The sequence below is a fragment of the Chrysemys picta genome, chromosome 1 (genome assembly GCF_011386835.1).
Source record: "Chrysemys picta bellii isolate R12L10 chromosome 1, ASM1138683v2, whole genome shotgun sequence".
Lineage (NCBI taxonomy): Eukaryota > Metazoa > Chordata > Testudines > Emydidae > Chrysemys > Chrysemys picta.
Genome location: NC_088791.1, coordinates 226,607,666 through 226,634,356, shown reverse-complemented (window position 1 = coordinate 226,634,356; position 26,691 = coordinate 226,607,666).

Genomic DNA, 26,691 nt, shown 5'->3' with positions numbered 1-26,691 from the left:
AAGCTTTAGGTACACACAGGATATGGGGAGTGGACACTAAAACAGGGAGGAATGAAAATGTGGGGCAGGAACCATGAAAACAAATCCTGAAATGGTGCAATCTGAAGTTGTGGTACATCTGCTTGGTTGTATGCGTGAGTGTAAAATTAGTTTCAGGAGTTTTTCCACTGTTCCTATATTTTGTTAGCACAAATTTGAATTGTAGATGCTGGTCCTGTTATGTAGCCAGAACGGAAGGAGCAACACATGCTTTCAGTGGCTCCCAATTGTAACCACAAGCACTGTAGTCAGTGGATAAGGTCTACAGCCATGTAGCAGCAGTGTGTTATATCTGGTATCAAGGGTCATGTGTCAGGGGCTAGAAAATAAAGATAAGTCTCTTACCAGCACTCCTATATATCACACTTTTGTTGCATTTATCAGTACCTTTCATAGGGGAGGGATAGCTCAGTGGTTTGAGCATTGGCCTCCTAAACCCAGGGTTGTGAGCTCAGTCCTTGAGGGAGCTATTTAGGGATCTGGGACAAAAAACTGTCTGGGGATTGGTCCTCCTTTGAGCAATGGGTTGGACTAGATGACCTCCTGATATTCTATGAAAGATCTTTTGATCATGCTTCTTTTTGCTCCTAACATCACCCATTACTCTCTGTACTTTATGATAAACCTCTTCCTTTGTGTTCTTCTCCCCTTCTTATCTGTGTAGTTGGGTCCACTTCCATGACTCAGTCTATTTCTTAATTATTGATTGGTCTATTGCATATACTAGTGAAGGTGCTCGATTCTCCTCACCAAAGGAGGTGTTGACAATCTCTGCTGGGAGGGATCGCAGATGTTCCCCACTGTCTTTTGCAGGAAGGGTAGAAGTGATAGCTGTTCCTGGCAGGGAGAACTTCACTATCCTCCCAATCTCAAAATAAAGTTCTAGATCTAATGGTTCTGTTTCCTTCTGTTGTGACTGGGACTGCCATCTCATTCTGGTTCCTAGTTCCCCCTGCCTAGTATATAAAGCAGCTGGGCTTGATTGCCTGAAGAGCTGTAGATGCCTTGATCTCCCATTCTCTTTTCTACTTGGCCCCTGAATCTTGACAACAGGTATGGGAGAGAGATGAATTTATGAGCGGGACATTGCTTGGTGTCTTCTGCATCCAGAGTCCTCTCTAGGCCAAAACAAGTAGTTTATCCTTGCCATTTGTTTAGAGGGATATTCAATAGACATGCCCAAGGGATAAGGCAGGTCACCAGAGCTTCAGCCCGGCTCTCCCTGCAAGACATACTATTGTGCCTACCTGTCACACAGGTGGGATGCTTCTTTTACCCTCTCCTTCCCTTCTGCACCCACAAAGGGACCATGAAGAACTTGGCCTCCAATAGGACTACAACAGGGGTGGCCAACTTGATCATGAGAAGGAGCCAAAATGTATCAATGTACATTGCCAAAGAGCAGGGCCGGCTCTGGCTTTTTTGCCGCCCCAGGCAAAAAAGCGTCCCGCTGCCCGCCCCCCCCCCCCCCCCCAGGCGGGGTAGGGGAGGCCGCCGAGCCCGGCCGTGGGCCGCTCTCCCCTACCGGCTGGAGCGCCGGGGGGAGGGCGGCGAGCCCGCCACGGCTCTGCTGGCGGCCAGAGCCCCAGGAGGAGGGCGGCGAGCCCGGCCAGGGCTCCACTCTCCCCGGCGGCCAGAGCGCCAGGGGAGGGTGGCGAGCCCGCTGCGGCTCCGCTCTCCCCGGCGGCTGGAGCGCCGTGCCACCCCCCTCTAGGTGCCGCCCCGAGCACAAGCTTGGTAGACTAGTGCCTGGAGCCGGCCCCGCCAAAGAGCCACAGTAATATGTTAGCAACCCCCCATCAGCTCCCCCTGCCCCCGCTCCCAGTGCCTCTCACCCATCGGCAGCACCGCCGATCAGCGCCTCCCACTCCCTTCCTACACCTCCCTATCAGCTGTTTCATAGCGTGCAGAAGGCTCTGGTGGGGGGGAGGAGCAAGGGCACTGCAGGGTGAGGGGAGGGGGTGGAAGGGGTGGAGTGGGGGCAGGGCCTGTGGCAGAGCCAGAGGTTGAGCAGTGAGTACCCCCTGGCACACTGGAAAGATGGCACCTGCAGGAGTCAGTGCCTGTACAAGGAGCCGCATATTAACTTCTGAAGAGCCGCATGTGGCTCGGGAGCCACAGGTTGGCCACTCCTGGACTACAACAATATAACTTTGTATACTGACAGCAACACAAGGAGTTAAAAATAAATAGTTATCAGATCTATATCACAGAGTTTTTATAGAGATATCTCAAAAGGCTTCTGGAAAAGTATATCAAGAAAATTATAGTACAGTTGTTCACCCACAGCTAGCTACTCCCTTGGGTCCTTGTTCTCTTTTTAGCACTACTATTGAGGTCCAAATTGAAATCACAACACCAATGAGCCAGAGCAGCCATCGTGAACTCTCAACCCTTTGTTCACAGCACAGTGCCTTCCCATCAGATTCCTTCAAGTCAGGCTCTCTCCTCAGTTTTCACTGTAATACCAAGGTGTCATATATTCTGGTCTATTTCTAAAAGTGACACAGCACAATGCTACTTTTAGTGTATAGCTACAAACAATGCCAGTACTCTAATTAACTGGCATTTTGGTATGTAAAATCAATAACAAATTGAAAGGGAGATTTAATCTGATTCCTCTCCTTCCCTCCCTACTGCTTTCATATTACCTTGTCAATTACTCTCGTTCTAGTCTATATTGAAAAACAGACACCATATAAAATGCTTCTGTTTTGGGTATGTAAATGAATAGCGATATGGTGGCAACCACAGGAACCAGGGTGCAATCGGCTACAAATGTAGAAACATTCTTCACCACTTTTGACAAATGCCACATGTCAGATACAGGGTTTTAATTCTGGACATTTTAGAGATGAGATGAGATGAGATGAGCCATTAAATTCACATCTACATTTGGTTTGGATTCTGACTCTCTTCTCAACACACATACACTAAATTTGTTTGGATTCTTGGTTTTGTTTATGTATCATTTCTAATAAAAACAGTTTCACAAACTCAATTACAATAATTTTAAGTAGGAAACTTGAATGTCTCTAAAGTCCTACCATTTATCAAAATAATAAAAGAACATTTAAATGAGTAAAATGCCAATTAGAAAAAGTGCATACAGTTAACTCATAGTAAAATATAATTATGTAGGAATTCCTTACATTCAAAAACCACAGCACAGTAGATGTTCACAGGTTCATGAACAACAACAACAAAAACCCAGCAGGTGAGGCAAATGGGTCTTTACTGCCTTATAGGCACTATTAAGTTTATTTTGTTTAAGTAGAAAGCAAATAATATGTTATTTTTTAAAGATAGGTAGATGGCAATTTTTTTTGTTACTAAGAAAACTGATTCAAAGAGACCTTTAATGAACAATATCATTCATATATATGGTGGGGAAGGTGACTGAAGGTATAACTGTAGCCCATATTCACAGGTGCACCTGTGAGTATCACATTGTTAGAAGGTGCACAGATCTATCATTTAAGTGTGACAATAGTGTTTCTTGGGGGGGTGTTAGCTGTCATGAAAACAAATTTCCATAGTAGGAGGTTTGCTGCGCTAAGATATCAAGAAACCTTAAAATTTGAAAAAGAAGCTACTGAAATATTTATTACCTTGTAGAAAGAAGCTCAGGGTTACATTTTCATGTGCTCAGCATCCACCACTGGGATCAGATTTTCAGAAAAGTTCATCTATCATTTAGGCACCTATCTAAAAGATAGAGTTTCAAGGTGTCCCGAACCAATAGCTCCCAATGTGACACATTTGGTCAGATTTCAAGAATTGCTCAGTAGCAGCCAACATGCCAGGTTTTTTTTTGAAAATCTGGCAACTTATTTTGGTGTCTAAATGGGAGATGAGCTCATTTGAGAATTTGGCCCCAAAATAAATATTAAATGTTGTCTTATTTTAGTACAGGTTGGGAAAGAATAATAGAGGAAGAGCCAGGCTCTTCCAATCATTTCTAGCCTAGACTGTAATGCTTAATATGAAGGTGTGAGATGGAAGAAGGAGAGCTGGATGAAATTTTTTGGACAAAACATTTTTTTCACCAAAAAATGTACAGAGGGGGTCCACCAGAACACTGAGAAATTGTGTCAAATTTGCCAAATTTTTTATTATTCCTCTCCCTCCCATAATGTATTTTTTCATTTAGACATTTTCAAAACATTTTGATTTTTCAATCAAAATGACTTTTTGTTTTGAATTTTAATTCAATTGAATTTTAATAAGGTAGAAAACGCAAATGAAATTAAGCAAAATGTTTTGTTCTACCTGAAACAAAAAAAAAAGGGGACTTTTTCCCCCTGAAAAATTAACAAAAAAAAATAGTTTTGGGTTGACCTCAAACAATTTTTCAGCGTTTTGGTTCTGTCACCAAACCAAACCAAAAATCAGTTATTTGCACAGTTCTAGTATTACCTAGAAACAAGAATGAAGGTAGGGTTTGCACCGAAAAACATGCGATCACAATGTGATCCAAAGCCCATTGAAGTCAATGAGAGTATCTCCATTTCAATGGGTTTTGGATAAGGGTCTCACTGAGAGGACTGTTGTCAGAATTGACTTCTTCCCTCTTTTCTGAGATCCAGTTGATCCTTAGATCAGCTGCTACAGCAGTTGGAACTGGCAGTTTTATATTTCTCTCTAATTTTAGACATTTAGAGCACACAGTTTAACTCTGGAGTAAACGAACTGGTCAGTGTATTACAGTAGAAGCTATTAAAAAGGCAATACTGGATAGCACACATAGCTATTGTAAATACATGTAGAAACTGCAGTAATCGTAGACAATACTTTGTAACCATTGGCAAATGCTGTGTTTTTATTAGTGGCCATTGTACTTCGGATTGGCACTCAAGTACTAGAGAATAGACTTTGACTCTTTAGGATCAGACAAGGGCTGATATATTGTTGTTTCATTTTGGTTCAGAGAGATTTAAAGTGTGCATGCAAGTGCCAAACAACTGGTGTACAGTTCATTTGTTACCGTTTGTGTTATTTTAGTTTTGGCTAGAGACAAAGTAAACTAACATTGAGGAGCTGCGAGACAACCTTACAACAGAAGTCACACCATCCTCAGTAACAGGGCAGCAGCAGATGTTCTCCCCACCAAAAAACAAACAGGCCTTTCTCAAGGGGCACAGTAATGGCAGTGACATGCTACCTTACTGCACTGGGGCCCAGGGACCACTATTGTTTCTGAACCCTTCAGTAAAGTTGTGATCAACCATGGTTTTGAAGCTGGCAGTTGTAAATACAAATGGTTTCATTCACTGTGAATGACTTATGTGATGGATTTAGATTTCTTTTTCCTAATTCTGAATGATTAACTAAAAAAGAAAGATTTCTATTTGTTATAAACCAAATAATCTCAGCGAACAAATTTCTTTGTTTATTTGTTTCACTGATTAGGGTGCATAAGTAGTCATTTATTTTTTCTAATTTTTCTATTTTTTTGCTAATCACCAATATGATAACTGATATTTTTACAAACTTGAAAATAGAGGATGTCAAATATCAAATTGGAAATAACGAAAAACTCTTCTGTGCACACAAACATCCATGTTCACATTCCAACGTGTGTATTTATATGACAAACATTCCCAAATACTACTGTGAAAAAAATTGTACTAATATTTCATGTACTGTGTGTTGATTAATGACATGAGAGGACTTCTTATTTCTGAAACTAAACTCTTTATTAAGAGAACTATCTACAGAGGTGCTGCAACTGCAGCTAGCATCCCAGACGTGCACACAGACTGGCTTCCTGGTGCTTCCGCCAAACTCTTCCCTCCTGCAACTAGTGTTCCTTCCTTTAAGTTCCAAGAAGATTGTTACATTCACAAACAGAAAATAATAAAAGGCATAAACAGCTGAACCAAAACATCATTCAGAATAAAATGTAAGTTCCCAACACAATTTTTGCAGTAATACAACCAACCTTAGTTCCCAGGTTTATTGGAACTAAGATTCCAATAAATTGCCATAAAAAATTGCATAGCATAATTGCCATAAAAATTGCAATAAAAAATTAGAAGATACAAACAATATTTTACTACCATGTAAGCATCACATCTTTAAAAACCTTCACCCCTTACATCTCTTGCTGCATGCTTTAAAGAAAAAGAACATGTTCTTGAAATTAGATATATCTTGGTAAATTATTGCTGTTGAAAGAGGAGCCAACAATGCAAAATGACTAGTAGAGCTGTGTAATACTCAATGGTTTTGATTTACAAAGATTAGTCTGTACATTTGTTTGTTTTATCTTCATACTTTCCTCCCGCCAAGGTTTGCTTTCAATTTTAAATTTCAACATCAAATTATAACTCAGTTGAAGAAACTAGAGATGATTTCACTTCAAAATGGGAAACAATGAGTTCTGATGTGCAACCATAAATTATTCCACCATAACTAAAACTGGGCTCAGGTTCTCCGAAAAGGTTTGTGAACAAACCTTTCAGGCCAGATTCTGATACCCTTATTCACACTGAGTGATACCTGATTCCACGTGTGATCCCACTGATTTCAGTCACTTAGTAATCAATATGAGTAAGGGGGATCAAAATCTGGCTCTCGGGAAACATGGTCTGAGTTTCAAGTTTATAATAAAACCTAAATTCAGATGAGATATGTTCAAGTTAGAGAGTTTGATGTGAACATTTCACTCACCACTAACTACTCTTCCTTGTGTAACAAATTTTTATAAGGTTTTTAATATTTGGAGTCATCTAAAGCCAAATCCTTTGTCATTTTTATCCAGTCCATGCTCAGTCACAAATTTCTATTTAAGCTAATTTGGCTATGGATATTTTTCTTACAGTGTATTACAATAGGAAAAATCACAGTGAAAATATACCATCAGTTGCCAGCAGCGCTGCTGAGTAATCTCTTTCTAGAGAAGAAAATCTCTTTTATTAAATGTCAGCCTTCAAAAGTGCTTCCAACATGAATGAAAACCCTGATGCAAATAACATATGATTTGTCCATTCTGTTTGTGAGTTGTAACTGTTTGTATGTATCTTGAGGCAGATGGACAGCTGATGGGATGAATTTGAAGGATGTGTGAGCTGGGACAACTGTCAACTGGTGATGGAAGCTAAAGACATAGAGATGAAATGAGAGAAAGAGTAACCCTGTGGTTTGTGTCATGGTAGTAAACATTTGAGTGACCTTTACTAAATTACCTGCTATGATTTCTTTGAGCCAATTATTTTAAAATGTTACATGGCTTGAAAGAAATATTGCACAGTAGGCTGAAACCCATAGAGCATGCACATTTTTGACTGAATGAGCCATCTATTAATATCTACTTTGCCCATTTCTGGCCTCTCTTCCTCACTGATGAAAATGGAGTCCCCTGTCCAAATGGCAAAACACTCCCAGGCACCTTGCTTGTGAAAAGTTCACAATTCCATTTTCAGCTGAAGAAACACTGATTTCTTCTTCCTTTATTGACAAGAATACAGCTTTCGCACTCTCCCACATGACAAATCTAGAATCAATTCCACACTTTGCTATGAAAAACCTCAGATCTCCCACATGGACATTCCCCCAAATTGCCTACTTCTAAACATAAGAAACCCCCCTGGACAGAGCAGTGCAAATAACTGAATTTTCAGTACTGTGGATGAAGCAAAAACAATTGAAAAAAAAATGTTTCAGGTCAAACAAAATGTTTCATTTGACCCTACATTAAATGTTTCATTTTGTTTTCTGAGGTTTTTTTTAACCATTTAAAAAAATAAAATTGCAGTAAAATTTGAAATGAAAAGGTATTTCAAGTTGAAGTTGTGTTTAGAAAATGTCAACACAAAATGTTCTGATTCTTTCTGATTTTTTTTCTTAAAAAAAAAAAGAAACAATTCAGGGAATTCAATCTACATTTTCAAAATGTTTCGGTTGACCAGAATTTTGCTCAGCTCCACTCCTGGATTATCATTTTTTTTTCTGTCTCTCTCTTTCAAACATGCACGTGTGAGAGCATGTGCACTTACAGAGCTTCCCTTTAAGCTGTCAAACCCATTGCCCCATGACAACCCATAGCCACTGCGCCCAGCTTCCGGAACATTCCTACCTCTACCCAGGCTTACAGCCCTATTATATATCAATCCTCATTTAAAGACAAACACAAGAACATTCATTAATGCTACATTAAGTGTGAGAATTCAATTGTCCCAGTTTTATTAATTTATTTGCATTACACATACTGCACCATATTCTGAGTAGCAACTTACTCCATGCACATTTCCACTGAAATCAATTCACTCACAGAGAAAGGTATTAATTAATGTGGGTGAGGATATCAAAATCTGGCTCATAGTGATTTCAGCTCAGGCCTGAAGAAGAAATTGAGCCCTAGTTCAGGCCCTGATTGTTTTAGATGCAGTTTTGTTGCCTTTGGCAAACCATGTCACCTCTGCTTTTCCCATCTGTGTAGGAGAGTTAATATTACTCATTTGCCTTCTATGCAGGGTTGTTGTTAACATTAATTTATAATTACAACGAGCTCTGTACATAGAAAGTATTGTCATAAACAGTAAGCCAAAATACTATATAAATCAATGTGGCAGAGCTAATGTTGCTTTGGGATCAAAACTGTTGAACTACCCAACTTTTGTATGATTAAAATCTCAAGTTTAAAACTGCATTAATGCAGTTTTTCTTTTGTTTTAATTTTAATTAAATAGGCTGTTCAATCAAACCTAAAATAAATCTAATCAAATTTTGACATTGCCAAAACAAGAAGATTTGTGTTGTGTAATTAATTTGTGTTGTGCTGGAGAGATTTTTTTTCTCACTCTTTTAAAAAACAAACCTCAAGAGACACAAATGATTCTTTTTTAATATTCCTGCTACTTTCTGTTATTACCTTAAAGCTATTCAAAGATCTGCATCTTCCCAGAATCCTTTCATGTATGTGGGGGGAAACATACCAGCTCTACTTAAATAGACTTGTGGTTTATGAATTTGATTAGTTTACTCTGATAGTTGAAATATTTTGGATGATGATTGAAGTGGACAGGTACCTCCTGTACTAACCCTACGGCAGGAAATGACCCATATTTAAATTGCCAACCAAATGAAATCTCACAGCAAGGAGAGATTACAGATTCAATTGCTTTACACAAGATCATTTTAGAATTGTACATGATAACAGACGTCATCACTCATTCTTTTGGCATTTTGTCTGATTTTTATTCTTGTTTCTCTTGATTTATAGAAAGAATTTCAGAGGGGAGGGGGGTTAGAGTATATTTTCTTTGCTATCAAGTGGCATCACTTGATGCATGCTTATCTGGTGATCCTGTAAGTTATAGTCCACTAAATTATTTTAATTCAAGATCAAAAATAATGCAACAGACACTTTACAGATCATGATATATAAAAAAATACACAAGTCAAATTCAGTTATCCCATGCTTTCAAGGAACAACTGTAACCAGCATGACTGTTATGTCTAGCACAAGTTTCACAGCATTAGTAATAGGAAAGGTGATAGCTGCAGACAGTTGCCTACATGTTGATACATATTTTTAAATAATATTCAACTTTAATTCAATCGTGTCTTTTTTTTTACTATTAGATAATAAATACATATTAGTCCTATATTTAAAAAATATAAATCACTTCAACCCTTCCAAAAATCTGGCCCTTATCATGCATCTGATGTGGGGACAGACAATGCCAACCAAGGTAAAGATGACAAGTTCAATATGAACAAAAGGGCACCGTTAATTTTATTCCTAGGGACTTATTTTCAGTCCATCATATTTGTACCTGCACAGTGTACCTTTCTATTATTAAAACACTGCATGTAAACCTAGCTCAGCAATGCACTGAAGTATGTGCCTAACTTTAACAAAACTTCACACACAAATTAATGGAACTACTCACGTGCTGAAAGTCAGGCATCTGCATCTCTAGTTTTTGGAATCAGGGCCTAGATTTACAGTAAGAGAAAAATCACAAAACATGATGGACCAAATTCGGATACCCTTACACATGCTGAATAACATCTTACTCTACAAATAGTCCCATTGATATCAATGCAGCTATTTGTGAGGAAAGGTACTGCTCAATATGAATGGTACATATGGCTCAAAGTTAATGTCATAGCCATTCCAGAGAGACTCGATAGGCCATTTTTTAAAAAATAGGATGCCTACATTCTAAATGCAAATTATGGTCTAGGCTAGGCAACTCTTATTCCCTTTGATTAGTGCCTTATTTAGTCAGTAGTCCTATTGATTTTTATTGAGTCTATTTGAGGACTAAGGTACTACTCATGGTGAGTAAACATCAAAATTCGGCCTAATATGGATAGATGCAAAAAAGTAATTGTATTGGCAAGTGATGTAATTTCAGACATGGATGGGTAACTGTATGTAAAACCAGTTGTACACACATGAAAGTATCTGTTTGTTCACATAAATGCATAATTTATATGCATGAATCAGACATCAATTAAAATAAAGTATCTCTAAAAAATTGTGATTTTCAGTCTTAGAAACGTATCACTTTTACTTTGTTCCTCTTCTTAAGCATATCAGCATGCCACACTCTAGAATGAATTTCAGCTTAAAATAATGTTTCTTTGCTGCACAGACATAAAATGAAGCCTGTTCCACTCATCTCCTCCATCGAGCAAACTGCTTGCTCCCCTACAAAACGATTGGATAATCTTGCTGTGCATCAGACTGCGTTCTCCCTGAAATCAAATCTCAAAATCAGGATCATAAGGGAAATAGGAAGAGGATTATATTAATAAACCTTCCAAAGAAATGGACAATAGGGAATGGGGGCTCATGATTTTTTATTTGAATTGACTTTTTTAAACAGAGGGCAACATGAACTGTTAAAAGAATATACTGTACATCTGTGAAATAAAAAGAAAAGGAGAAAAAGAAGATTCCGGTGGTGTAACACATAATATTGTTAACCTAAAATGACACAGTGTGCAGATAGTTTTCATGCAGTTTGAGTAAAAGCAGCCAAATACCTGTTATTGAGTCAAATTTATCTTCTATCCTTTGAATAATAGCCAGATGACTGAAAACTAAGAGCAAGTAATAATGATTTGTATTTGATAAGAATTACATTTTTGGCACCTGGAAAGGCCCAAAGTAACAATATTTTCTTGGATGATTGCTTATAGATTTTGGCCGATCATCTAAAATACACAAACATAAATCCTTTAACCCATACTGTGAGTATTTTCTACTGGAAACTCTCCCAATATACTGGACAGAAGTGCACAGAAGAAGGGACCCTGATTCCTCTAGGAAATTACTCCTGATATTATTTGTATAGGCCTGTGGTGTGAATGGTGCTTTACAGACAAACAAGCTGAAGAACCTTCCCTGAGGAGTTTACAATCTAGATTAGACAAGAAACAGAGAAGGAAGAGGAAAGATGAATCAGAATGGTCTGGTTTGTGGATCAATATTTGAGATGCATTTTTTGTAATTCTGTGTTCTTTTAAAAATGCATTTACTATTACTGTGATGAAAGTTAAATTCCAAATGTGAGATGAAGCAGAACAAGAATAGCTGGAACGATGGGATTTTACTAGCCACCAGAAGAAGGTGAGCAAGGCTGCTATGTACACTGAAGGAAGGAAGTTATTCCCAGGATAAAGAGTGGTATGAGAAAAGGTGCACTTTCTCAGCTGGGAGAGATAAAAAGAACATCATACATGAGAGAGTGTAAGAGGAAATAAGAACTGGGGTGTAGGCAGCACTTTGAAGAATTTTAAAAGTGAGGGGGTGATGATAGGAATCTGTCCATCAGCTTGAGATATATATATAGTCCGAGGAAGAGGTGTGGTACATCCAGAAGGAGATATTAGAGGGAACACAGTTATATGAATTTAGCTATAAGGCAGAGAGATGAGATGGAGATACAGGTTTGAGAGTCATCAACAAAGTTGATAACTGAAACTATAGGAATGTATGAGATTCCCAATGGAGCAAGTGCAGAGGGAGAATAACATAGGGAACCAAACACAGACATCTGGTGAATCCTCACAGAAAGGGGATGGAGGAATAGTATCCACCAATGGCCATAGTGAAGAAGCAGTAAGTAGGGAGATCTTGGAGAAGCAAAGTCCTAGAAGCCCAGAGAAGATAGGCTCTTAAGACAGCATTGGTTCACAGTAACAAAGGCAACAGAGGGAGAAAAGAGAATGAGTTAGGTATAGAGGCCCTTGGATTTCATAAAAAGGTCGTTAGTAAAGGACAATATCAATAGTTTCAGCAGAGTGGAAAACATGAATATCATTTGGATAGAGTCAGAGAAAAGGTTAGCGGAAAAAAGCAGAATGTTTATCGGTGGTTACTGAAATGTTGCTGAACATGGTCTGTCTTATCCTTTTTCAGCACAAGTTCAATAGGCAGTTTATTAGTGTAACGTTGTAGCCTAGTAAATAATAATGCACATCTAGATGAAAGAGGTAACTGCAGCCTTTGAGTTGGTACTAAATGTAATCATACTGAATAGCTATCACGCTGCATGGATGCACAGTAAAATGGCAAAACAGATTATTATACTAACATACTAACAGCCAGTTTCTAAACAGTAGCCAATCATGGTTGCTGTCAGCTAGGAAAATCTATACCAACTAGACATGAACATAAAGCAAACACTACATGTATCAAATTTTACCCGTAAAGTCTACCTAAAATGTAAGTAAACAATTTGATAGGAAAGTTCTGTACAAATCCAGTTTCATGTCCTAGTTCCCCACATATACACTGAACACTTTTCATTGTCTCAGTGGGTAAACAAATTAAAATGATAGAATAATATATATTCTCAAGTACAGAGGACTGTGCTAAGCAATTATATAATGACACCTACCTACAAAGTGAAAAGAGAGAATGTTAAAGCAAACTGATAGCATCGTGGCCTCCTGGACTGAAGAGAGCATAGTAAGGAATCCTTCCCTGTAAAATACTGAGAAATAGTGAAGTTATTGCTAACCCCCACGTGTGTGATATTTGAGTTCTGTGAGAGGGAGCCCAGAAGGGAATCTCTCAAATAGATGAATGGGTAGCCCAGAAACAACATCAACAAAAAACCTACATGCACAAAACCTAGAACCTGCTAGGAAAACTTGTAATTTGTCAAGTTGAGTAACTGTTCCCTGTGGGAGCTCTTTAACACCAGTCAGGGCCGGCTCTAGCTTTTTTGCTGCCCCAAGCAGCAAAAAAAAGCGCCGCCCCCGAGCCCCCCAGCCAAGCGCCGTCCGCCCCAGCTGAGCACCGCGCCGCCCCCCCCCGCCGAGCGCCACCGGAACACCCCCCCGAGCGCCGAGCCCCGCGCCCTGCACTGCCCCCCCCCACCGAGCGCCGCGCAGCGCCGCCGGAGCCCGCCCCCGCCCCCGCCGAGCGCCGCCGGAAAGCCCCCCCGTGCCGCCAGAGCCCGCCCCCCCCGCCGACTGCCGCGCCGCTGGAGCGCCCCCCCCCCCTCCCCGCGGAATGCCGCGCCGCGCTCCCCCCGCCGCCCCTTACCAGGTGCCGCCCCAAGCATATGCTTGGGTGCCTGGTGCCTGGAGCCGGCCCTGACACCAGTACACCTGGCACGGTGAAATACTTCTGTGAGTTTTTCATGGTGAAAGGATATTACCAAAAATTAAAGTCCTGAACTCACCAAGTCTCATTAAAATTCTAATATGGCAATGGAGAGCATGAATAAGAAGACCATTGTCATTTTAAGGGAGACATTTTTTTTCCACTGTAAGCCAGTATCTCTTGCTCAACTCCTTTGCTCTATTATCATTTCTGTTTAATCAAGGTGAAATTCATCTCAAAGCCTTTAATCATTTATGTACCATTTAAGACTAATTTGCAAATTCTGTGGCTGGCTCTTGGGCTGGCCTTTGAATGGGATGAATTTCACCCTCACTGAAAATTAAGATGTTCATTAAGATGGGGGGAGGGATAGCTCAATGGTTTGAGCATTGGACTGCTAAACCCAGGGTTGTGAGTTCAATCCTTGAGGGGGCCACTTGGGGATCTGGGGCAAAACCATTACTTGGTCCTGCTAGTGAAGGCAGGGGGCTGGACTCGATGACCTTTCAAGGTCCCTTCCAGTTCTAGGAGATGGGATATCTCCATTAATTAGTACAGCCCTTTAGGGTTAGACCCTTCCTAATATCACAGCACACAGTGGAGGGCTCTGGGCCCAGTCATGCTAGAAGAGCTTTCCTAGAACTGAGCCATCATTAGGCTAAAGTACAACCATTTAGGTCAGTACACATAGCTGTGTGTGCTCCCTTAACTATATAAGATGCATTTTCCTCAAATTCAGAGATATGGTTTATTTAAAAAAGAATTGAGGCCCCAATCCTACATTCTGCTCTGTATAGATAGACCTTTATGCTTGCCTGGAGCCCCAAAGAAATGAACAGGATTCTTGGGTTGGATTGCAGGACAAAGGTCTAGGTGACTAATGTTTTTATAAAATCATTTATGCAAATGCAGTCATACCTCCATTGAAACGTAACAATATTTTCACAGCTCACAGTAACACTACCTGACACTTGAGGATGGTAACAGAAGAAGAAGAATATATCTAGTAGAAACTGCAGGGGAATTTAGGTAGAGATAATGTAATTATCCAAAAAGAAAGCTAGTTAGAACTTGCAAAAAGTTTCATTTGCACTATACTGATCACTTGCAGCTTGTAAAATGGGTATGTCCAATGCAGAGTCTAACAATATGCTGGCACATTAGTTCAGTACTGACTTCAGTAAACATACTGAATCATCATAATTTCCTTTGCAGTTCTCCTACTCAAGTACTCATGCAGCCTAACTGTGCTTGGTTCATGCATTTTGACAGCATCACAACAAACACATAACAACAAGTTGGCATGTCAGTAGGCTGAAATAAAAAGGTAGAAATATATATTTGTAAGATCTTAAGAGTGAAATACTGACCCCATGGAAGTTAATGACTTTGCCATTGACTTCCATGGTACCCAAGTAATGGTGAACAATTTGTTTTTGGTTATGGAGGAAGAGCGGAGCTGGCTTGCATCTCTTCAGCTGGTGGTATGGAAATGACGGCCCCTAACGAAAGGTTTGAAACTATAGCAGTACCCATAAAGGATACTTTCCTTCACATTCACTCTAAGGCCTAGACAGAGAAATTGCTTCTACATAATCAAATAAGATGGTGGGCTCAGTTGACAAGTCTAAGTATTGGAGTTTAGTGCTCAAATCAGCTCCCACTCAATTTTAGGCATCTAATTGTCATCTAATATCCTAAATGCAGCCATTGGTGCCCAAGTTTGGAACATATGCTCTCCATCTGACTTGAACCTGGGAAGCTGAGCTCACTTTCAGTTAGCTTTCAGAGTAGCAGCCGTGTTAGTCTGTATCCGCAAAAAAGAACAGGAGTACTTGTGGCACCTTAGAGACTAACAAATTTATTAGAGCATAAGCTTTCGTGGGCTACTGCCCACTTCTTCGGATGCATATAGAGCATATATGCATCCGAAGAAGTGGGCAGTAGCCCACGAAAGCTTATGCTCTAATAAATTTGTTAGTCTCTAAGGTGCCACAAGTACTCCTGTTCTTTTTTTCAGTTAGCTGTGCACTAGTGTGAAAAAGGAAGCAAGGGTATAAGCGATATCTGATTAAAAATATCTCATATCTCAGATTCTGCTTCAAAAATGTTCCCTGTGCTCCTTGCCTGCTAACAGCATTATTCATTCAGTACCTGGGAAATGAATACTAACTAAAAATAATAATAAAAAATCCTCTGAAAATGATCTAAATATAGATTGCTTCATTACCTCCAAATCAGTCTAAAAAGGATGCAGCATCAGAAACTCTAAATGAGAACTAAGCAACTGAGTAAGTGCCGTGCAGGTTGCAATCAGAAGGAATTACAATAATGGCACCCCAACTGCTAATCCTAAGAAATCAAAACAGTTAGGCAGCTGATAAATTCTATTATAAAATGTAATTATTATTATTAGGCTTCTTTCAGAAAATGAAGAGATGGAAACACTATGCAGTACTTAACCTCTTTTAGTAGATGGGTCATTATTCTTTACACTGTTACTAAAAAGACTCATCTTAACAAAATCTGGGTTCACCTTCTGAAAACACTATCCAATTCCTCTCTGTAATGCTTAATTAGAATTACTGTGATGTCTTATTTCATCCCTTAATTCATTTTTTTTATCTACAGTAGATTAGACTGAAAACACATATGTTAAGCTACAGAGGGGAGCTGGTAATAATGGCTTATAATTAGCACAGGCTAGTGTTAAGGTTATTACGCTATTTGTTGTGGTATACACCACTATAAGCTTTTTTCGTGAAGTGACTGTTACTTCTTGTGTGGTTTTGTTATTTGTTTTTATGTGTGTTTTGTTGTTGTTTTCCCAAATGCCTAGCACATTATGAGCCCTAGCACAGTATAAATATCATATAAATATACAGTTAGGAAAACAGCCATGCTTGTGTAATATATCATTTCACAGGCTTAGTGTTCTGACTAGATTCTAGCTTGGGTAATTACATTCTCTCTACTGTAATCCTCCAAACAGTTTTTACTGGATATATTCTTCTTCACTTCCTGTCCTAAACTAATAGGAATGTTATGCTGAACTGCTGTTATGTCTTACTCTAGGAGTGACTGCATTTCAATAAAAGGATCTTTTGTGTGGTTTTTCTTTTTAAAATAGAAGATTTTGGACCAGATGCTCAGTGACTACAAGGTTCCTTTACACAGTTTTGGCAGTGTAAATGCCCTCTGCATATTTATGCCCACTTTAAAGCCCACATACACTGCCAGAATGGTGTAAATGGGGGCTTGTGCAACTGAGCATCTGACCCTTAATCTCTTAGTTAACTTTCTGGCAAGGATCATCATTTTAAAATGATCCATTCGAACAGGTGCAGACCAGCTCGTCTCTTATGCAGTAACCCACAGCATAATGTTCAGTGTTATGTTCTTTAAATGTACATTGCCATCTTTACTCCCATGTCTTTTCTAGCTTTCCAGCATCAGCTTTCATTTAAGAAAAACAGTCAGGTTTGGGCTGCTACCAGGTTCAATGCCTTCCCATCACCTAACAATACATTCTTGTTTGGGGATTTCTAACATTGTTGTTTGATGGGAACTCCCTCCAAGTACATAATTTTGTATCACAACTCTTTCTTATATTGCTTTTTGATGTCCCATTCCTTTTCCAGGATGTGCCTTTTCATTATCCTCTTGCTAAATTAAATAGGTTCTCAAGATATCCGAACCTGATGGGTTCTTTAGACAATGTGTTCCACTGATCACATCTTGGGACTTTCCAGGTTGAGGAGTTGTGATTTTTTTTCACATTGCTGTAACTTTGTTTTCCAGCCAGTTTCTTATCTACCAGGTGATCTGTTCACCCAAGTGAATTAGACAATAATCTTTCCTATAGAGACTGATCAAATGCTGTTTGAAAATCTAAATTATAAACATTCATTTTATTTCCTTTGTCTGCTGTAGTAGTAATCTCTTGGAAGATCCCCAGCATGTTGAATAAAAAAGGCCATCCTTCTAATAAATCCTTGTTGGCTGTTTCTAATCAGATCATGCTTTTTGAGGTGTTCTCTCCTCACATCCAACAAATTGTTTCTAATATCTTGCCCACAAGGATGTGAATCTATAATTGAGTTCCATTGATCATTTTATTGAATAACGGTATTACTTTCCAGTCGTTGAGTACCTGAGATAATGCCATATAAGAAAGAAAAGGACTGGAATTTAGAATACAGAAAAAGACATTGGGTTGAAACATTATCTATTCAGATAGCTTTTTATTAGGGCTGAGTGGTTAATTCAATTACCTTATTCAATTAATTTCACCTGCATTCATGAATTGGCCTTCACCATTTGCCATTTTATCAGTTTTTGTTCTTTAATTTTATTTGCTGAACAATTTCTGTATATAATTCTGGGTCCATAGATTGTTTGTTAACAGTCTCACTCCTGAGCTGGAAAAGGGCTTTCTCTTTGAGCTGCTGCACCTGGAATCCTGTCTGGTGCAAAATGCCACTATTCATTGGAAAAGGGCCACTGAACAGTTAATGTATTTTAGAGGCTGGGAGCTCCCTACCTACTCTCTCTTGGCCCCTGTCTTTCCTCTCTCCACATGGGACATGTCTACTCTTCAGTCTGAGGAGGGATTGCAGTATGGATAGATATATCCACAGTAGCATGGCCAAAATAGAAGTGTAGACATGGTGGCAGGGGTTTCAGCACAGGTCATGCAAGCACACTGGGATTCTAGTATAGTCTCGCGTTTCTAGCTTGTGCTGATGCCCATGTCACCACATCTACGCTGCTATTTTTAGCCATGCTAGCACAGGTAAAATTAGCACAAATAGGTCTAACTAGCAGCAATCACACCTCAGATTACAGTGTAATCATACCCATGCTGATCATCAACCCCACTGTATGTTCTCTGCTGATCCACATGGAGACAGTCACCTCTGTGAGCAAAGCTAAGCAGCATTGTCTGGTCTTCAAAGTTTAGTGTTTTTTTTTTCTTAATATGTTATACACTTTCTTACTAGAAAAAAAAGTTAGACTGACTTTTTTTTTTTTTGGAAGATCAGTACTCTATTTCCTTTTCTCTACTCTTAGAGTAGCTCCCTACGTCTTCATGAATTATCTGCAGTACTGTGGTTCCCCTTGAGAACTTTACAATTTTGCCCTGAGTAATTGGATAACTTTACTGCAGCATAATATGAAATAATGTGAATGATTCTCAACGAATATTTAGTTACAAAGGCAATTGAAAAATGTTTAAGGGTGACCATTGTACAGTCCATTTGTTAGCTTATAATTTATGTGCCTATTATCTGGACTGATTAATTTGTATAAGTTCACATTTTCCCCTTACCTGTCCTTTATTAAAAGACCATTTCATAAATTCATTTCTTACTGCTAAATTTCTTTCTTCCTTGCTTTTCTGTTTATTGTACTATCTGACAGAATTTTTTGTGAGTTATGCCCATCCCTATTGGCATGTGCCTTGACATGCGACTGAAAAATACCATGTGTGTTTTTAGGTCCCACAAAATAAATGGTAGAGCTCTTCTTTGCAACAGTAGCAGCGGGTGGATTTCAAGAAGGGAGAATCCATACTTGGAATGTTATATGTATTTCCCAATGGGCTATAACCAATTTAAAGGCTTAAGCCATGGAACAATGTCTCTTTAAGGAAAATTTGTTTAGTCAACATATTCTTTAGCTACAGACTTCCAGTTAGCAAAAGTTGATCAAGAAATGTTATTATAGATAAGAGAAGCAAACTCCAAGAAGGCTAGAACTTTGATTCTGCAGATTTTAATTACCCAGCTGTTAATTGGGATAACTGTGCAAGAGATAAGGAAGGGATGATTCCAAAGATAGAATAGGATTGCTTTTTTGCAGTTTGCTTAAAATCTACATGCAGAGTATGAGGCATTTGGGGCTTAAAAAAACATTTCTTCCTGCTGTGACAATGGAAGATACAAAAGACATGATAGTTAAATATGGTATATCTGGGCATCATACTTAATGTTTTTTTTATTAAGTCATCTGAAAATATACCTTTTTATGATACTTATCCATTGTTTGCTAGAAAGAATAAAATCAGCAAATCAGAAATGTGTCTCTATTTATACTGTCATACAGAGATGGTTGCAAAAAAAGGAATAATGGGTAATTAAAAGCAGGAGGAGTGAATCGTTACATCAGGCATATTAGCTAGTACAGCAGCAGAGTCTTTGGCATTGTCTTCTCTGCTAAGAAAAGGTGTGTTTTTATCTCAAGGTAACTAACAAGCATGAGCTATTCCCCACAAAACATACAGTGGAGACAAGGCAGGTTAGTTTTACTATGAGGTAAACTAGGCAAATTCATCGGCACTATACCCCACCTGTGGCTGACCTCACCTATTTTAGCTTGCAGTAAAAGTAAAGTGACAGGTCCCCACCATGTTTTTACCTTGGAATAGCCAACGTGTGGTTAGGTACCCTGAGGTAAAAACCCATCTTTTCTTAGCAGTAAAGACAAAGCTAGTATCATGATTAGAATAATGAGGTAGGAAAAAGCAAAGGGCTACATTGTGCTATTAAGGCTTGGTGCTGAGGATGATGCATAGAACAGTTGCCCCAGTGGAGCCCTCAGAGACTTTGGACCTGATTCTCCACTGCCTTGTCCCTTGTGTGGTGATTTGCAGTTGTTAAGAGTACAAAGGGGATGTAAAGGATTACCATTATGACTTGGGCAATATGTCGCACCTACCTTAGATAGCTGTAAATAGCTGCCAAAGCTCAAAACAGTGGAGAACAAGGGCCAGTGATTCAAGGCCCCGAGGAACTCAGAATTATTCAGATCATGACATTTCAAAGCTCTGCTGAAAGTGTCCGCAGATTTTACGAGCAGTGCTGCTTTTGCCTGCAGAGCTGCTGGAATCAGGACTAGGAGGTCTAGCCTTTGGAACTTCAGTCATATATATTCTCCAACACCTATTGTTCCTTGAGCAAAATTTATTTGGCTCTTGGAGTTTTCCTCTGAGTTTAAGCTCCCTAACCTATATAAACTAAATAGCTAGGGTAAGTTCAATCAGGTGTGTCTAAATCTTCCAAGCCCTTTAAATCATAGCTAGTTAGCCTACATGATTTATTTGTTTTACCATGCATGTCTTCAGACCTTTAAGTTCCTTGAACCAGAGCTAGGATTTTTTGGAGCTTATGAGCTCTGCTGTTTTCACCAGTAGAGTTTTCAAGTTCCTTAAACAGGAACTGTTAGATTCCAGGAGCTTTTGAGCTTTGCTGCTTCTGTCTGCTGAATTTCTTAAAGGTTTGCATCTGTGCTATTCATATGATGTATTTCACAAATTTTGCTGAATATCTCTGCAAAGCTTCTTAGCTCCTTAAATGAGAGAGAGAGAGATTTAGTTTAAAGGCACTTACAATCTCCATCAGCATTACCAGCACAATTTATAAACTCTGCAAGACGCCTGATGATATGTACAAGATCCACTAGATGACCCTTGTGGTCCCTTCTATCGCTATAGTTCTATGATTCTATGATTCTAAGCAAAGATGTGCAGTTCTGGAAGGTAAGAATGGCTCAGGTTTCTTCCAAAGGATACATTGTTCAATAGCAATTATAGGTAACAAAGGTGTCTCAGAATCCTTTCCTCAATTTTTAACAGAATACATAGCATTCATATATCTAGTGCAGGGGTGGCCAGCCTTTGGCTCTGGAGCCGCATGCGGCTCTTCAGAAGTTAATATGTGGCTCCTTGCATAGGTGCTGACTCCGGGGCTGGAGCAACAGGTGCCAACTTTCCACTTCTCAACCCCAGGCACTGCCCCGACTCCACCCCTTACCCCAAGGCCCCCGCCCCTTCCCCCCCTCCCCTGAGCCTGCTGCACACTTGCTCCTCCCTGCTCCATCCCAGAGCTTTCTGTACACTGCAAAACAGCTGCGAGCAGCGGCACCGGAGGCAGCAAACAGGGCGGCTAACAGGGGAGTTTGAGAGGGAGTTTGCAGGGGGAGGTAAAGGGGAGGCAGGAGGGCGCGGTGTGTGCTCTGAGTCCACAGGTGCAGTGGGCAGAGAGTGCAGCAGCCATGAGCCAAGCAGCAGCAGCAGACAGAATGCAGATGGCCGCATGTGGAAGCTGTGGTATGTATATGGTCCTAGCAGGGGAGCTGGAACACAGGTATGTGTGTATGAAGTGTCGCCTTATAGTGTTACTGGAGGAAAAGATTAAGGGGCTGGAGATGCAGGTAGAGACCCTGGTGGAGTTTAGACGGGGGTTCGAGCAGCTGATGGAGGACAGGCAAGGGGGGACTGAAGGAGAATGCCCTATGGTGGAGGTAGAGGCAGAGGTAGAGGACGGTGAGAGGGGAATGGAAGGGGGAGAACATGGGAGGTGGAAGCATGTGACTGTGAGAAGCAGACCAAGGAAAAGAAGGGCCAGTGAGGGGGGAATAGAACTCAGGAATAGGTTCGAGTGTTTGGATAGCGAGGTGGAGGGGCAGCAGGTGGCGACTGAAGGTGGGAGGGTGAGGAAGAAGAGAAGAGCTGCTAGTCCGAGAGAGAGAGGGGAGGAGTTGATGGAGACAGCACCAATTCTGGGCCCCGGGAGGATTCAGGAAGGCATAAGAGGGAGCATAAGGGAAGATAGGAACAGGCACAGGTCAGGACTAGAGGGATCGGAGACTAGATTACTAGATCACACTGTTGCCAGGCGACGGCAGGTGTATGTAATTGGAGACTCTTTACTGAGGAGATTGGATAGGCCTGTGACCAGGGCGGACCCGGAGAACCGAAGGGTGTGCTGTCTACCGGGCGCAAAGATACGCGATGTGGACCTGCGGTTGAAAAGGATCCTAAAAGGAGCAGGTAAGAACCCCTTGATAATCCTTCATGTAGGAACGAATGACACGGCTAGGTTCTCGTTAGAGAGGATCAAGGGAGATTATGCCAGGCTGGGGAAGACGCTCAAGGAGATAGAGGCTCAGATTATCTTTAGTGGGATTCTGCCCGTTCCGAGGGAAGGGCAGCAAAGGGCTGATAGGATTGTGAGAATAAATAGTTGGCTAAGGGAGTGGTGCTATAAGGAGGGCTTTGGGATGTATGGACACTGGGAGGCTTTCGGGGACAGACACCTGTTCTCGCGGGATGGGCTTCACCTGAGTAGGGAAGGAAATAGACTTCTGGGAGGGAGGCTGGCTCATCTTATCAAAAGAGCTTTAAATTAGCAAGTTTGGGGAGACGGTTGGGAGACGCACAGTTAATCTCCACGCCAGATTCCAGTATGGAGAAGGTGAGTAAAATGAGAGGAGACATAGCTGGGGAGATGAGATTGGACATAGGAAGGACAGGAGGGACGGACACTAGGAGGCCCGCAACATATAGTGCTACTAATGGGAGACGGGCTAAACGACATACATTAGGGTGTCTATACACCAATGCCAGAAGCCTAGGTAATAAAATGGAGGAATTGGAGCTCCTGGTCCAAGAGCTGAAACCAGATATCGTAGGAATAACGGAAACGTGGTGGAATGACAGTCACGACTGGAACACAGGTATGGAGGGGTATGCGCTGTTTAGGAAAGACCGGAATAGAGGTAAAGGTGGGGGGGGTGGCATTGTATGTCAATAGTGAAATAAACTGTAAAGAAATAATAGTGGATGGATTAGACAACACAGAGTCCGTCTGGGCAATACTCACAATGGGTAATAGGACTTCTAGAGCCTCTCCGGGGATAGTGATTGGAGTGTGCTATAGACCGCCGGGATCGACCCAGGATATGGATAAGGAACTATTTAATGTGCTTAGAGAAGTAATTACTAATAGAAACTGTGTAATTATGGGGGACTTTAACTTCCCTGATATAGATTGGGGAACAAACGCTAGTAGCAATAATAGGGCTCAGATGTTCCTAGATGTGATTGCTGATCAATTCCTCCATCAAGTGGTAGCTGAACCGACGAGGGGGGAAGCCATTTTAGATTTGATTCTGGTAAGTAGTGAGGACCTCGTTGAGGAAGTGGTAGTGGGGGACAATTTGGGCTCCAGTGATCATGAGCTAATTCGGTTTAAAATACAGGGTAGGAGTAACAGAATTAAGTCAAAGACTAGGGTTTATAATTTTAAAAAGGCCAATTTTAACAAATTAAGGGGACTGGTAAGGGAAGTGGATTGGGCAAACGTATTAATGGATTTAAAGGCAGAAGAAGCTTGGGATTACTTTAAGTTAAAGATGCATGAGCTGTCGGAAGCCTGTATTCCCAAAAAGGGAAAAAGATTACCAAGCAAGAGATTTAGACCGAGCTGGATGAGCGACCGACTCAAAGGGGCGATTAGGAAAAAACAGAAAGCGTACAAAGAGTGGAAGAGGGGAGGGATCAGTAAGGAAATGTACCAAAGTGAAGTCAGAGAATGTAGAGATAGAGTGAGAAAGGCCAAAGGCCGTGTAGAATTGGACCTAGCGAGGGGAATTAAAAGCAATAGTAAGAGGTTTTACAGCCACATAAACAGGAAGAAAGCAAAGAAAGAAGAAGTGGGACCGCTGAAGACTATTGCCGGAGAGGAGATTAAAGACAATCTAGTCATGGCGCAATATCTCAATGAATATTTTGCGTCGGTGTTTAATGAGGCCAATGAAGGGATTAGGGATACTAGCACCATTACAGAGGGGCGTTCGGGATGGGGGATTACCGTATCCGAGGTAGAAACAAAACTTGAACGCCTTAATGGGGCTAAGTCGGGAGGACCGGACGATCTTCATCCGAGAATATTGAAGGAATTGGCGCGGGAAATAGCAGGCCCGTTAGCGATAATATTTAATGAATCTGTAAACTCGGGGGTGGTCCCGTTAGACTGGAGCTAATGTGGTTCCTATTTTCAAAAAAGGGAAAAAAAGTGATCCGGGTAACTACAGGCCTGTTAGTTTAACATCTGTAGTGTGCAAGGTGTTAGAGAAAATTTTGAAGGAGAAACTAGTTGAGGACCTGGAGGGTAGTGGCAATTGCGATAATTTACAACATGGTTTTACAAAGGGCAGATCGTGCCAAACGAATCTGATCTCCTTCTTTGAGAAAGTAACGGATTTATTAGATAAGGGAAATGCGGTGGACCTAATATACCTGGATTTCAGTAAAGCGTTTGATACTGTACCCCATGAGGAATTATTGGTTAAACTGAAAAACATGGGGATCGATATGAAAATCCAGAGATGGATAAGGAATTGGTTAATGGGGAGAAGGCAGCGGGTCGTATTGAAGGGTGAACTGTCGGGTTGGAGGGAGGTTACCAGTGGAGTTCCCCAAGGTTCGGTTTTGGGACCCATTTTATTTAATCTATTTATAACTGACCTCGGAACCGATTGCAGGAGTAGGCTGGTAAAGTTTGCGGATGATACGAAGGTGGGAGGCGTTGTAAATTCGGAAGAGGATAGGGATATCCTGCAGGGAGACTTGAATGAGCTTGTGAATTGGAGTGTCAGAAATAGGATGAAATTTAATAGTGAAAAGTGTAAGGTGATGCATTTGGGGATGACCAATAACAATTTTAGTTACAAGATGGGGACGCATTGGTTAGAAGTAACGGAAGAGGAGAAGGACCTAGGGGTCCTTGTAGACCGCAGGATGACTATGAGTCGACAGTGTGACGTGGCGGTGAAAAAAGCCAATGCTGTCTTGGGATGCATTAGGCGAGGTATATCTAGTAGGGATAAGGAGGTCCTGCTTCCGTTGTACAAGGCGCTGGTGAGACCTCATTTGGAGTACTGTGTGCAGTTCTGGTCTCCCATGTTTAAAAAAGATGAACTTAAACTGGAACGGGTGCAGAGAAGGGCCACTAGGATGATCAGAGGAATGGAAAACCTGTCGTATGAAAGGAGACTAGAGGAGCTTGGGTTGTTTAGTCTGACAAAGCGAAGGCTGAGGGGGGATATGATTGCTATCTTTAAATATATTAGAGGGATTAATACAAGGGAGGGAGATGAATTATTCCAGCTTAGTACTAACGTGGATACGAGAACGAATGGATATAAACTGGTCGTGGGGAAGTTCAGGCTTGAAATTAGACGAAGGTTTCTGACCGTTAGAGGGGTGAAATATTGGAACGGCCTTCCGAGGGAAACGGTGGGGGCGAGGGATTTGTCTGGCTTTAAGATTAAGTTAGATAAGTTTATGGAGGGAATGGTTTAATGGTAAAACATAGTTGTCAAGGAAAACCAAGCAATGGTAGGTAAATAGCATAATGGCTAAAGGGGGTCAGGATGGAGACTCTTGCCTATATGCTCGGGGTCTTACTGATCGCCATATTTGGGGTCGGGAAGGAATTTTCCTCCAGGGCAGATTGGCTGAGCCTCTGGAGGTTTTTCGCCTTCCTCCGCAGCATGGGGCAGGGATCTCTAGCAGGAGGGTCTCTGCCGATTGAGGTCACTAATAACAGGATTGGGGACTTCAGCAGCAGAGTCCAGGGAAGGGGCGGGGACGGTTTTATGGCCTGCAGCGTGCAGGGGGTCAGACCAGATGATCATAATGGTCCCTTCTGACCTTAAAGTCTATGAGTCTATGAGCTGATCACGGTGGGCAGGAGGCACAGGGGGAGGTGCCGATGGGCAGGAGGTGCTGGGGATAGTGGTGTTGGGGGCTGATGGCAGCTGCTGATGTATTACTGTGGCTCTTTGGCACTGTACATTGCTAAATTCTGGCTCCTTCTCAGGCTCAGGTTGGCCACTCCAATCTAGTGCCTTTGAGCCTTTTAAAGCACATACAAATACATTAGAGATCTACCATGGTGACCACTACTACAGAAATGAATAAGTGATACCTCGACCTCTAGCAACTGTTTCCTACAACTTTAAATTGGTTTCACTGATGCAATCCCTTCTCTCCCATGAAGAAAGTCCAAGTCCAAGTGTCATCATTATTGGCAGCAAAATTCCATATATTTCCAATGTAAGACAAAGGGCACTAACGCCTATATGGCCAGAAATGTGTGTGTGTGTGTGTGTGTCAGAGGGAGCAAGTGTGTTGTAGAAATCAATGAGCACTGTATTATCTCAGTAATGACTGTGTCCGTTATATGATCATTTATTTTACTAATGAGGTAATGTGTATGATAAATACA